General features: G+C 33.9%; 1 long non-coding RNA gene across 1 annotated transcript; it reads left to right on the top strand.

Annotated features, from left to right (window-relative positions):
* The first annotated feature begins 112 nt into the window (after positions 1-112).
* LOC118765958 lies at positions 113-3,612 on the top strand. Its single transcript, XR_005001865.1, has 2 exons — positions 113-330; positions 3,500-3,612. It is a non-coding gene; the product is annotated as an uncharacterized LOC118765958 (long non-coding RNA).
* The last annotated feature ends 12,802 nt before the right edge of the window (positions 3,613-16,414 follow it).

Raw genomic sequence — 16,414 nt, 5'->3', positions numbered from 1 at the left:
TGGAATAATATTCCCTCATATTATTATCATTATTATCATTATCATTATTATTATTATTATTATTATTATTATTATTATTATTATTATTATTATTATATATGTATGTATATACACACACCACATTTCTTGATTCTCATAAGATATACAGCGTCTACCTTAGGATGTATATGGCGCATATTTGATATATGTTTTTATTTCATCTTCCTCACCAGAGAAACAACACAGAACATGCGTGAAGAACTTATTTAATAAATTTATTCATTGTAATTAAATAAAAATCTTTATCATAGTTGCTGTTGCTTCTTGTTGTTGTTGTTGGTGGTGGTGGTGGTGGAGGGGTGAAGGCGATGATGATGATGATGATGATGATGTTATAGCATTAGCTCACTGCTGAAACCTGTGTCTTAGGATTCGTATGTGATCAACATTTCACGCAAAAAAAAAAAAACACAAACGAACGTATTTTACCGTTTTTTGCTTTTTTTCTTTTGAACGGCTATTGTTCTGAGTTTTCTCCATAACCATTTTCGCCATATTACGAGTGCCATTTTAAAACGAATTACTGAAACATGTGTGTGTGCGCATTTTTTGTGTATGTATATGCGTACACACACACGTATATACATGCATTGGAAGCACTCCGTCGGTTACGACGACGAGGGTTCCGGTTGATCCGAATCAACGGAACAGCCTGCTCGTGAAATTAACGTGTAAGTGGCTGAGCACTCCACAGACACGTGTACCCGTAACGTAGTTCTCGGGGATATTCAGCGTGACACAGAGAGTGACAAGGCCGGCCCTTTGAAATACAGGTACAACAGAAACAGGAAGTAAGAGTGAGAGAAAGTGTGGTGAAAGAGTACAGCAGGGATCACCACCATCCCCTGCCGGAGCCTCGTGGAGCTTTAGGTGTTTTCGCTCAATAAACACTCACAACGCCCGGTCTGGGAATCGAAACCGCGATCCTGTGACCGCGAGTTCGCTGCCCTAACCACTGGGCCATTGCGCCTCCACATACATGCATACATACATGCATACATACATACACACATTTTCTTATATTAGTGACAGAATTTTTATTCCATCACGAGACCATTTGATTTCAGACTTTCGCAATACGTTTTCTCCGTTTTTGACACCGATTTTTTTTACCAAATATATAACCTTTTTTCTTAACAGCAACGAAACTTTTGGCATGTGTGTGTGTGTATCTATCTGTCTGTCTGTTTGTGTACATGTATATACATATATATTCATATATATATATATATATTCATATACATATATATTTACGTACGCTTACACATACACATGCATATAGCCATCAATGTGCCATACTTGATGTATATACACCATTTACTGTAATATTCGTGCTAAGATAACAATTCTTATGGACTTGAGATGTTATTTCAGGACGAATAGCGCAATGATCGACCTACATGCACACCCGTTGCCTGTATACTACATATATATATATATATATATTATATATATATATATAATATATATATATATATATATATATATATTATATATATATATATATATATATATATATACATATACATATACACTATATTATATATATAAACATATATATGTGTATATACACACATATATACACACATGCATACATTCATACATACATACATACATACATACATACATACATACATACATACATACATACATGCATACATACATATACACTTACATATCACTTTTACTTGTTTCAGTCATTTGACTGTGGCCATGCTGGAGCACCGCCTTTAGTCGAGCAAATCAACCCCAGGACTTATTCTTTGTAAGCCTAGTACTTATTCTATCGGTCTGTTTTGCCGAACCGCTGAGTGACTGGGACGTAAACACACCAGCATCGGTTGTCAAGCGATGTTGGGGGGACAAACACAGACACACAAACATACACACACACACATACATATGCACATACATATATACGACGGGCTTCTTTCAGCTTCCGTCTACCAAATCCACTCACAAGGCTTTGGTCGGCCCGAGGCTATAGTAGAAGGTACTTGCCCAAGGTGTCCCGCAGTGAGACTGAACCCGGAACTATGTGGTTTTTAAGCAAGCTACTTACCACACAGCCACTCCCACGCCTACACACATGTGTATGTAGTAGTAGTAGTAGTAGTAGTAGTAGTAGTAGTAGTAGTAGTAGTAGTAGTAGTAGAAGAAAGTTCTTGGTACAGTATAATATATTTGAAAAAATGTGTAGAGATGGCTTTTTGGAGGATAATTTTTACAGTGTGTGTCTCTTGTATGAGTTTCAAGTTTCAAATAGACGTTTTCAAACTGAAAAATGCATGTTTTACTGATTGCTTAAACAGCAAAAAACAAGTATGTGTGAAGAAGAAGAAGAAGAAGAAGAAGAAGAAGAAGAAGAAGAAGAAGAAGAAGAAGAAGAAGAAGAAGAAGAAGAAGAAAAAGAAGAAGAAGAGAAGAAGAAGAAGAAGAAGAAGAAGAAGAAGAGGATGATGATGATGATGATGATGATGAAGATGATGATGAAGAAGAAGAAGGAGGAGGAGGAGGAGGAGAAGAAGAAGAAGAAGAAGGAGAAGAAGAAATAAGTAAATGAAATAAAGTTGCAAATAAAAATTAAATGAAAATAAAAATAAAGATAAAGATAAGAATAAAGTTATCTTTATATTTAGTTTTATCTTTATTTCATTTACTTATTTTCCCCCTTCTTCTTTGCCTTCTTTCTTCTTATACACACATGGTTTTGTATTTTTTCATATATATTTCCATTTTTAGTGTATACTCGTACAAAAAATTCTTTTGCTACTTAAGCAACCAGCAAAACACATTTTTCAGTTTGAAAATCATATGTCTTCAGTTGCAGATTTATATATGTGTGTGCGTGTGTGTATGCGTGCGTGCGTGTGTGTGCGTGTGTGTGAGAGAGAGACAGACTGAGAGATAGAGAGAGACAAAGAGAGAGAGAGATAATCACGGTTTAAGTTAAACCCGTTGTAGTATTCTTGAACTAATGTTCTTGAACCTAGTGAAAAGAGATACGGTAATTTGATGTTTCATTCAACTAAAATGCGCAACGTGTTCTAGACTAGTTGGTCGAGTCTAGAAAGATGGTGTCAACTCTGGTGACTTATTTAAAGAATGCACATTTGGCCCAGGAAAAGACAGAAGCGAAACTTATTCTCTAACTGCTTTCGAGTAAAGAGAAAATGTTGACATCCGTTTATATAGCGATGAAGGACTGAGAAGCATTGTTATTAGATGGCTCAATAAAGTGACGCAAAATAGACAGATCCTAACTTTTCGTTGTTGTATGAAGGTCATTACATTAACTCCTTTCTGGACAAGTGGTAATCTATGTTTCAAAAAGCTAATGGTGATGCAAACATACTCAAAAGAGTGAATATTAGATATCATACGGTGGTACTGGACAGACAGAAAATACTATATACGCATCCAAAATGGTTGCATTATATGTGTACAAAATGCGCGTGAGGCAAGTGGATCTGTATGATCTGTGAACTTTCGTACAAAATGAGTTTGTAGAGAGTAAGTGATTATTGCAAGACATGTTTTAGTGCAAGTGAGTTTGTAAAAAGAGGACGAGCTCAATGGTGTTATTGCTTTATTATACATTCATATATATACATATACATATCTGTGTTTGTCCCACCAACCGATGCTGGTATGTTTACGTCCCCGTAACCTAGCGGTTCGGTAAAAGAGACCGATAGAATAAGTACTAGGCTTACAAAGTATAGGTCCTGGGGTCGATTTGCTCGACTAAAGGTGGTGCTCCAGCATGGCCACAGTCACATGACAGAAACGAGGACGTAAACACACCACCATCGGTTGTCAAGCGATGTTGGAGGGGGACAAACACAGACACACAAACGTACACACACACACACACACACACACACACACACACACACACACATATATATATATATATATATATATATATATACGACGGGCTTCTTTCAGTTTCCGTCTACCAAATCCACTCACAAGGCTTTGGTCGGCCCGAAGCTATAGTAGAAGACACTTGCCCAAGGTGCCACGCAGTGGGACTGAACCCGGAACCATGTGGTTGGTAAGCAAGCTACTTACCACACACCCATTCCTTCGCCTATTTGTTTTATTTTATTTTGTACCATTTTATTCCTTAGTCATATTTCATTCTTATTATTTGCATAGTTTCAATGGACGCTTTGATTCTACAGGCTAAATAAAATATAAGTTTATACGGTTCTTTTTGGTTGTCTCACCCCCATTAAAAATTGGGTTATCTCCTCCAACTAAAAAAAGTGTTTAACCCTCAATAAAACAAAAAAAATGAAAAAATTAATAAACATGAAAAGTGAAAAGATTAAACATCTTATTGAATCTGATCATATTTTTATAACAAATCATACAAAATTGAAAAAATTAACAACCATGAAAACTGAAAAAATTAAACATCTTATGGAATCTAATAACATTTTTATAACAAATCATACCATTCCTATTGAGGAGGCCAAATGTCAACAATGCGTTGAAGTATTGAAGCAAAAGGATTTAACCCTTTTAATCCAATCTCTTGTCACCACATAAACTCAACTTTTTAGAGGGGAGATAACCCAATTTTTTTAATGGCAATTTTTTAATGGCCCCATTAGAAGAGAAATCGCAATACAGACCTGATAGAAGAAGATACGACAGTTTGATGTTTTGTTGAATTAAGATGTTGTAGTACTGAGATTAGCTGTGCGCGAGTCGAAGGATCAAATCCGTTCTGAGGTAACTTATTATTGAAGAAGAGAACAACTTACTCTCGTTGCGTTTCCAGAAGAAAAAAGAATGGTAAAGGACTTGGTCAGACGGTCCCCGAGTAAAGAGAAATAAACAAATATAGTTTCAATTTAGATAACCAGTGAATCGCTGAGACAATAGAAGGCGTGGGTTCGAAACTTTCCTTGGATGCATGAGGGTCACTATACAACCTACAACAGTTTGTTTCTTTGTGTTTGTATATACTTCCCAACTACCACTCGACAACCGATGCAGGTTTGTTTACAACCCCGGCAAAAGAAACCGATAGAGTAAACATCAGACTTCAAAATAAGTACGGGGTTCGGATTGTTCGACTAATAAACCATACAAAGTCCGAGGATAGAAACAGATAAAAAGAAAGACAGAAGACCACAACCATGGGTCGAGCGCTGCCGCCCATTAAGAAGAAGGGTTGAAGACCTAAAACAACTACTCCGTGATTCCATTCACCGTCGTGGTGTTTACTGCACGACTGAAGAATTTGAAAAGCCACTTTTCCTACCCCCATGCTGTAGCAATCCTATAATTCTAATATTAGAACGTCCAACTGGACGATAAGAAAACATATGTCGTCTCCTGTTTCATACACTGTGCTCTTCGCAGCTGATTGTATTAAGTTGCTCCTTCACAATGTACTTATTTCAGAACTCGGTAGAGCTTGCCATGGTGACGTGATTATTTCTGACCAGGTACACAAACAGCGGTGTATCTTATCTATCGATCGCTCCGTCTGTTTGTTATACATACATACATACATACATACATACATACATACATACATTACATACATACATACATACATACATACATACATACACATACAAACATGCATACATACATTCATACATACATACATTCATACATACATACATACATACATACATACATACATACATACATACATACATGCATACATACATACATACATACACACACATACAAACATGCATACATACATTCATACATACATACATTCATACATACATACATACATAAATACATACATACATGCATACATACATACATACATACATACATGCATGCACATACATACATACATACATACATACATACATACATACATACATGCATACACACATACATACATACATACATACATACATACATACATACATACATACATATCATATATACACACGCACACATACAAACATACATACATAAATACATACATACATACATACATACATACATACCATATATACACACGCACACATACAAACAAACATACATACATACATACATACATACATACATACATTCGTACATACATACCATACATTCATACATACATACATATATACATACATACCATACACACACACATACAAACATACATACATACATACATACATACCATATACATACATACATACATACATACATACATACATACATACATACATACCATACACACACATACTTATGTATGTGTATGCATATACATCCTTAATAATTTATGCGTGAGTACAATATGTACGTATGTATATATAAATGTAAATATTATGCATGTGAGTATTTGTGTGTGCACGTATGTGTGTGTATGTGTGTATGTGTATGTGTATGTGTGTGCATATGTGTGAGTGTATGTGTATGGGTGAGTTTACTTATGTATGTATGTATGTGTGTATTTATGTGGCTTAGTGGTTAGAGTATTCTGCTCACGATCGCAAGGTCGTGAGTTCAATTCCCGGCGAAGCGTTGTGTCCTTAAGCAAAACACTTTATTTCACGTTGGTCCAGTCCATTCAGCTTGCAAAAAGATGAGTAGTACCTTCAATTCAAAGGGCCAGTCATGTCACACTTTTTGTCATGCTGAATATCCCTTAGAAGGTTAATTTTACACGTTTTTGTGGAGTTCCCTGCCACTCGTACGTTAATTTCACGAGCAGGCTGTTCCATTGATCGGATCAACTGGAACCCTCGTCGTCCTAACCGACGGAGTGCTAATTCAGTGTGTGTGTGTGTGTGTGTGTGTGTATTTGTGTGTCTGTGTTTGTCCCCCTAACGTCGCTTGACAACCGATGCTGGTGTGTTTACGACCCGGTAACCTAGCGGTTCGGCAAAAGAACCGATAGAATAAGTACTGGGCTTTCAAAGAATAAGTCCTGGGGCCGATTTGCTCGACTAAAGGCGATGCTCTAGCATGGCCACATTCAAATGACTGAAACAACTAAAAGAGTAAAAGAGTATATTTATATATTTATAAATTTTATATATTTATATATTTATAAATTCTTGTGAATTTTTACAGTATCTTGTGTATATGAATGCACCTATGTATATTGAGGAGAATTCCGACAATTTAAAATGGATTCAGTGAATATGAACACTGACCTTTGAAATTTGCTTTCTCTTTTTTAATTCTATTATCCTGAAGCCCTGTTAGAGCGATAATTAGATGTGCTGTATAAAGTGGATAATTATACCATCTACTTCTTCATTATATATATACATAATATATATATATATATATAGATATATATTATATATATATATATATATATTATATATATATACATAGAGTTATATATGTACATTGAACATATGTATATATATACACACATATATATATATTTATATATATATATATATATATATATATATATATATATATATATATATTATATATATATATATATATATATATATATAGGGAGAGTTTACGAAAAAAAACAAAAGACGAAGACAGGTGGTGTACAAAACAAGCAGATGTATTAGTATAACGCTCAGGAATAGAAAAAGTCTTTTACGTTTCGAGCCTACGCTCTTTTACAGAAAGGGACACAGAAAAAGTAAGGAGAGAAAAAATACACACACACACACACACACATATTCACTTACACACACAGCTATCTGTTTATCTATCTGTCGATCTATTGAATGATAAGTTGATACCCATTATCGCTTCTTTCAGGAAAACGTATGTGTAACTCTATACCTGTGTTGTATGTTCTGTGTGTGTGTGTGTGTGTGTGTGGTGTGTGTGTGTGTGTGTCTGTCTGTCTGTCTGTCTGTCTGTCTGTCTGTCTGTCTGTCTGTGTCTGTCTGTGTTAATTGACGTCATAGCAAATTATAAACTTTCGACGGAACGCGAATTAATTCTCATTTGGAATATTGCTTTTCGAGGTACATCCCGTAAAGCTATAAATAACTGCGTGTAAATATTTACATGCTATTATTCATAGCTTTATTCGATGTGCCTCAAGCAGCAATATTCCAAAACAAATATGTGTATGTATGTATATATATATATATATATATGTATGTATGTATGTGTGTGTGTGTGTTTGTGTGTGTATGTATGCATGTATGTATGTATGTATGTTTGCATGTATGTATGTATGTGTGTGTGTATGTATGTATGTATGTATATATATACCGTAAATCCTCGAGTATAGCCCCCCCCCCCCCTAAGTATAATATGCAGGGGATTTTTAGGGGGCTGTACCTCTGGAAAACCTAAACCTTGTGTATAATACGCACCCCTTCTCTTGATTCAAGAAGGTCTATACAACGTCCTTGGTTTGTAAAAAATGTATACGGTAAAGTCCTTTATTATTATTGTATATATAACATAATGCAAATGTGTAGCTTTTTTGTGTATTTTGTTTGCAGAAAATAAAGAAATAACAGTATTAACGTCAGTGAAAAATAAATATTAAGTAAATTTATCACTATCAGTTACAAAAGCAAAAGCAAAGACATTTATTCAAATCCTTCAAATTCAACGTCACTTTCAGCATCAAATAACTGTTCCATTTGTTCCTCCGTAAACATGTCAGCATCATTGTAGTGTAAATCTTCGTTTATCGTCAGATTCATAGTCAGCATCAGAAGATTCACTTTCATTTATTTCATCTTTCCATACAACGTCATCCTGAGTACCATCCAGTGCAGACGATATACAACATTTGATAAAACTTTTCACAATAATCTGGGGATCAAGTTCATTCCATGCATACACGATCCATTTGCATTTCAAAATCAGGTCGGGATAGCGAACCCTTCCACCTTTAGTGAAAGACTTTATGCCTTGACATAAAGTTACTGGCCCAGCCACGTGATGCTTTAAATTCTCACTCATTAAGTTTTATCTTTTTAGCAATGAGTTTTGCCTGTAGCCTCAAATGTACTGTATTAATGGCTATTCCACCAAGTCTTCTTTCCTCTACCCATTCAAGCAAAATTTTTTCAAGCTCAGGATGTCTGGCTTTTTTCCCCTCTTCTTACCTTCTTTATCTTTGGCATCTGTTTAATTTTTGTTACATGTTATTCTGTGTTCTGAATACTTTTATTTTAATAAATGTTGCTTACTGCAAGTTATGGATGATTCTTTTATGACTTCATTGCTTTCAGGCTTAGCTTAAGGTATTTTCGCGCCCGACATCACAAAATGCGTCTGAATAAACATTGCCGGAGAACAAATAGAGACTCGGACAATGCTTAGAAACTATTTTTCATTTTTAACCTCGTATATAGTACGCACTAGGGATTTTGACCTTTAAATTGGTGGGGGGATGCGGATTATACTCGAGGATTTACGGTATATATATGTGTGTGTGTGTGTGTGTGTGTATAACAAATGTATAATACGCATATATATATATAAATCATCATTTAACGTACATATTCCTTGCTGGCATGGGCTCGACAGTTTCACGGGATCCGACGGCTTCAAGGACTGCATCGTGCTCTACTATCTATTTCACTGTGGTTTCTACGGATGGTTGGCCTTCTTAACACCAATGACTTCACAGCGTGAAGTTGATGCATTTTGTTTTGTTTTGTTTTTGTGTACTACCAGCACTAACGAGGCCACCATGTAACTTACAAGTCTACGAACCCCGAGCGAGACTGCTTTATACTAGGCGATGAGAAGTTAAAGTATGAGAGCAGGGAATCAGAACAGAACGGAGTTTTTTTGTTTTAGATGAGCAATATAACATCTCGCATTTTAGAAGAGAGCGTCGGGTGATCGGGGTGTTGCTGGGAGTAGATAAAAATAGCGATGACGATGGGTCCGTCTGAGGCGTGTTGAAGACAGGATAATTGGGAATGTAAATGGTTAGTGGTTGAACGAGTGTATTAGAAAATAAGAGTGGGAAAAGAGAGAGGGTGTAAATATAAGGAACGAAGAATTGAGGGATGATAAATAAGGAAAGTAAAGAAGAACAAATTACAACAATAGAGATTAGATAGGGTTGAGAGGTGGATATAGTGTACGATGGATAAGTGGCGGGTGTCACTAAGGATACATGAGGGGAGTGTAAACCAGCAGAGTAGTAAGTAGACAGGTGAAGAATAACTGAGAAAAAGAGAGAAGGGGTAGAAGGAGAGAAATTACATACGACTAAGTAGGCTACAAGAGTGCGGAGGCGAAGAGTCAAGCGTATTGCATGGTGTGAGAGACATATGGTGAGGGAGAAAGAGAGATAATTTGGTGGCTCAGAGAGGAAGCTTGATGTAAAATGTTAGTGGAGAGAACAGTATTAAGGATGAGGGAAGGATGCTAAGTGAAATGGTTCCGAGTAGTGTGAAAGATTAGTGACATCAAATAAAAGCAGCAGTTAGAGAGAGGATAAGCTGCGGTGGTGTCTTGAGAACCGCATATTACCAGTCATCCTGAGCCTCTATAATCTCTTCCACTCGGTTCATAATCCTGAGATCAGCCTTCACCACATTGTCTCATGTCTTCTTGGATCTCACTTTTCCGCAAGCCCCATCCATATTGTGAACTAAACTTCTTTTATGCAGCTTTCCTTATCCATACGCATCGCATGTCCATACCAGCGCAATCTCCTTTCTTGTACATTATATCAAACTCCTCTTATACCCAGTTTTTTGGGGTTTGTATTATGTCGTTTATGCAGATTTACACTGTGCTTCCAACAGAACTTTGCTCGCTTCATTTCTTTCAATTCTTCTCAAGTTCTCTGAATGCAGCATCGCAATTTTAACTCATGCATCATACTAGGCCTGATCAATGAGTATCCAGACTGTTGCCATAGCAACGATGCTAAAGCCCGCAGAGTAAAACCGCTTGGCACTCATTGACCTAGAACTCTGCTGTGCATGTGCACTAAGTTTTAACGTTTTAGTTCACTTTCACAGTTTACAGCAGTGCTTGGAAGGAACGTGTGTAACGCGTTATCGTCGCATTGACAGTGACAGAGAAAGTTGTCATGGCGATACCTACTCAGAGGCCAACGCAAAGTTGCAGAAAGTGTGTGGAGAGGAGTGTATGAGCCGCACACAAATGTACGAGTGTTTCAGATGTTTCCAAGATGGCCGAAAAAGCGTCCATATTGACGAACGTTCTGAAAGAACCGCGACCAGCAGAACTGAGTAAAACATCGCAAATATGCATGCATCTGTGAAGCGAAATCGTCGAATCCCCATCTGTGAGCTATCATGGGATGTGCAGATTAGTTACGGTTCAGTTCAGTCCATTATCACTGAAAGATTTGGGTATGAGACGCGCGTCTGCCAAGTTTGCGCCAAAACTACTTTCAGCTGGCCAAAAACACACTCGGGTTTCTGTTGCATAAGATCTTGATTGCGGCGAGAACGATGAAAACTGTTTGAAAACCTTGCGTAAGCCTCTGAGCAGGTATCGCCAAGCTTTTGGCAAAATTTGATGCAGATTCTCTGCTAATTTTCTCTGTCATGGTCAATGCGACGATCACACGCTACACACCTTCCTTCCAAGCACTGCTGTAAACAGCGGAAGTGAGCTAGAACGTTAACACTTAGTGCACATGCATAACAGAGTTCAAGGTCAATCTGTGCCAAGCAGCTTGACTCTACGTGCTTCAGCTTCGGTATTATGGCAACAGTCCGGATACTTATTGATCAGACCACGTAGAATCTTCCTTTCACTCTGACGGAAAAGACCTTTGTTGCTAGTAGTGATAATAGCTACCTGAACTTTCTCTGAATAGTCCTAACATTGGCTGCAATACTTTCAGAGCAACCATCCTTCGCTATATCAAATATATTACTACACACGATCATGCACGAGTGCACACACATACAAACACACTAACATATACACGCTCGCGCATACGCATTTATGAATATATTAAATTATATACGTTTGAAACGCCTACATTCAGGATTCTCGATTTCTCAACAGCGCGTCAATGCTCGCTGTTGTTCATCAGTGGTTACAAGTTTAAGGAATATTCTAGTCACTAAACTTTAGTGCATATTTAATACAGAAGAAATGTACCGATCGAATTTTTATGACGGACGAAGGGAAACAACTCTTCTTGACCTCATTGTAAGATTTAGTCAAAAATACTTTCATGAGTTTGTGTATGGTTAAAATTAAAATAAAATAAAATAAAATAAAATAAAATAAAATAAAATAAAATAAAATATAAAAGATTAAAGTGAGGTAAAAATGAAAGATTTGTAGAAAAATAAATAAAATACAATAATGAAATATAACAGTAATAATTTAAAATAAGAATTAGAAATACATAAATTGCAAAAGCGCAATAAAGATTTTAAAATATTTTTTAAAAGTAAGAATTAAGAGTCAAAACTTAGATATTAGATATAAAAACATTTTAGACATCAATATTTAATAATTGAAAGGTTAAAAATTTCAAATTTAGAAAAATGTGAAAATTAAAATCTTTTGTGTGTGTGTGTGTGTGTGCATGCGTGCGCGTGTATGTATGTGTGTGTGTGTGTGTGTGTATATATATATTTATAAATATATATATATATGTGTGTGTGTGTTTCTCATGTGTATGCAGGTTCGTTCTTACATAACTGAAATAACTTTAAGGTATATTGATCTTATAAACAACAAAATTACTCCTCTTATAACTTTCTCATACCTCTGTTTATATTTTATCTAATATGAATAATATAATGCATCTAATATTAATAATAATAATAATAATAATAATAATAATAATAATAATAATAATAATAATAATAATTGATAATTGTGCATGCTTATAAATGTAAATATGTATGTACATTTAAGTGTAGATATATGTATTTATGTATATTTATATATGTATGCATATGTATATGTATATGTATATGTATAAGTTTGTAAATGTGTGTGTATTTATTTATTTTTATATTCATATTTATTTATAACTTTATCTTTCGTACTTTCTAAAATCTCTGACGAAGCCTAGAGAAACACCCAATACCTCAATTTCATCTACTTATTACTTAAGTCTACTGGAGAAATAAAGGTAGAATGAGGTATTTTTGCCTCTTGGTTGAAACAGCTGTAAGATATTTTTCCAATTTATATTCCTGTATGTTACATTTTAATAATTACTAGTATCTTTATATATTAATATATTTTATATATTATATGTAAAGCATATGTTATACATGTATGAATATTCTTGTAATTGTCATTTTAGTAAATAAATAAATAAGTTGACATAATATAATGTCTAAAAGTTGTTGAACCACCTATTGATACCTTCCATTTTCTTATTGCTCTCTCTCTCTCTCTCTATATATATATATATATATATATATATATATAACGGGAAGCTTTATGAAAATAGACAAAAGATGAAGGCAGGTTTACGGAAATAAACAAAAGACGAAGGCAGGTGGAATACAAACAAACAATTGTATTAGTATGGCACTCAGGAAATATAAATAAAACAAGTCTTTAACGTTTCGAGCCTATGCTCTTCAACAGAAAGATACACAGAGAAAAAACACAGAAAGAAGGAGAGAAAAAAAATATGCGTGCAGAGGCTAGTGAATCAACATGATATATATATAGGGAGAGTTTACAAAAAAAAACAAAGACGAAGACAAGTGGTGTACAAAATAAACAGATATATTAGTATAACGCTCAGGAATAGAAAAAGTCTTTTACGTTTCGAGCCTATGCTCTTCTACAGAAAGGGACACAGAAAAAACAAGATGAGGAAAAAATCTGTGTAGTGGCTAACGATCTATCATGGCAACTGATATATATATATATAATTGAAAAATTAAATACTAGATAATAAAACAAAAGTTGAAAGTAAAAATTAAGATGAAGCTGAAATTTTAAAATTATAGAAAGAAAAGTTAAAAATAGAATGTGAAAACTATAATGTTAAAAGTAAAGGTAAAAGAAGAAATTGTGAAACAAACAGAAATTTTTGAAAAGCATCTTTTATCATTTACATGTTTCAGTCACTGGACTGAGCCCGTGCTGGAGCAACACCTTTGTGTTTAAGTAAAATCTTGTGGTTTGGTCATTATGACTGCTATGTCAGCATGCCGGTACTGCTTGTTAGTACCCTTAATTATTACTTGGTAATTTATACCTTTATGGGTTTTCTTCCACATGCTAAGCAACTGATAAACAATAATATCTTTATATATTATATATATATATATATATATATTATATATTATAATATATTAATATTAGGAAATCAATATTAGAATTCTTCAGAAAGATATATATGTGGTAAAATAATTATTGTATTAAAAATATAAATATATATAAAAAATATATGTAAATATGTATCAGTATAAATATGTAATGTATATGACAGTTTAAAAGTTTTGAATTAAGTTTTTAAAGCATCTTTACGATGGTTACAGAAGTGTATAATACTAATAGATATATATATATATATATATATATATATACTATATATATATATATATATATATATATATATATATATATATATATGGATGTATGTATATATATATTCATATATATAGATATATATATATATGTATGTATGTATTATATATATATATATATATACTATATATTCAATTTGGGAGGATTAATCGATATGCGGGTATTCTATTTCATATGATACAAAAATAACAAAATGAGTATATCTTACAGTAAACTCATGGTATCAGTTTCCACATCACAAAATAATACTTAAAGGATATAACCAAAATTTTCAGCTGGGTATATAATGTACTTCATTAATTATATCATACTTTAATTAATACTTATATTTATTAAATATGAAGGAACTACACATGTTTCAGTATTGGAGGATTACAATATTTATACATATACACGACTGTATACCCATATATATACATATATAAATACATGTATGCAATTAACAGATTTACAATTATCCCAACACATCTTCAGGTTCTATTTCAAAATATTATATAACTAATTTTACATCCCTTTAAAAATTTTAAAATAAGCAATACAATTAAGCATTAAAGATTAAAAATTGCGAATTAAAAATTATACTTTGTAATATTAAGAATAAAAATGTATAAATTATACATTATAAATATGAATTAGTATATATATATATATACTCACATTCTGTATTTGACATATACTTGATTTTACATGATATATATATATATTATATATATATATTATATAATATATATACTAATTCATATTATAATGTATAATTTATAAATTATACATGAGTTCTATTGCATAATTTATAAATTATACAATAGTTCTAATGTATAATTTATAAATTATACATTAGAACTGGAGTCGATGTAATCGATTAAGCCTTTTTCAACGGAAATTGTTAACCTTGCATTTAAATTTAAAATTAAATCAAGTCTAGAAGAGTTATTCTCCTTGGACTGCTAAACGTTTCGATGAGACAAACACAAAGATACACTCACACACGTGTACACACACACAGACACTCACACACACATATATACAATGGGCTTCTTCCAGTTTCTTATTTCTTTATTGCTAACAAGGGGCTAAACATAGAGGGGACAAACAAGTACAGACAAAAGGATTAAGTCGATTACATCATCCTCAGTACGTAACTGGTACTTAATTTGTTGACCCCAAAAGGATGAAAGGCAAAGTCGATCTCGGCAAAATTCGAACTCAGAACGTAACGGCAGATGATATACTGCTAAACATTTCGCCCGGCATGCTAACATTTCAGCCAGATCACCACCTTCTTTCAGTTTCTGTCTACCAAATCCACTCACAAAACTTTGGTCAGTCCCGTGCTATACTAGAAGACACTTGGCCAAAATGTCACACAGTCAGGACTGAACCCAGACCCATGTGGTTAGGAAGCAAGCTTCTTATCACATGGCCATGGATGTTTGGTTAAAAAAAATACCATTTTAAATTAATCATAATAGAACACAAGGGTGGGGAAAATAAGTTTTGTTCCAAAACCCCAAATTATTCTCAGCTTTGTGGATGGTCACTTTTGTGATTTGAGCATCTTATCACAGAACCCATGTTACCACAGATCAATTCACAACAAGCATAACATGGTTCACTAGTGAGTGTACTATGTTATGCAGATCAGTGATAAATGAAGATAGAAGTACTTGTTAAAGCAAGATATTTTTCCCATTACCAAACTCTATGACTAAGCAATCTAAGTTTAAAGATATTTACAAGCATATCAATACTAAAGATTATTTGACTTAGTTTGGAATTCCACTCCCACCCACCTTTTTCTGGTTTGTTATTGTTGTTGTTTTTCTTAATTTACCTTAATTAAACTTTTTATTTAGACAAGTACCAACATTCAGCATGACATATTTTTGGTATTTTAAAGTATTTTATAAATTTTTAGTCGTCTTTTGATAGG

This window comes from Octopus sinensis, linkage group LG14 (genome assembly GCF_006345805.1).
Source record: "Octopus sinensis linkage group LG14, ASM634580v1, whole genome shotgun sequence".
NCBI classification, from domain to species: domain Eukaryota; kingdom Metazoa; phylum Mollusca; class Cephalopoda; order Octopoda; family Octopodidae; genus Octopus; species Octopus sinensis.
The sequence above is the reverse complement of the archived record's forward strand: the minus strand, read 5'-3'. Positions and strand labels throughout refer to the sequence as shown.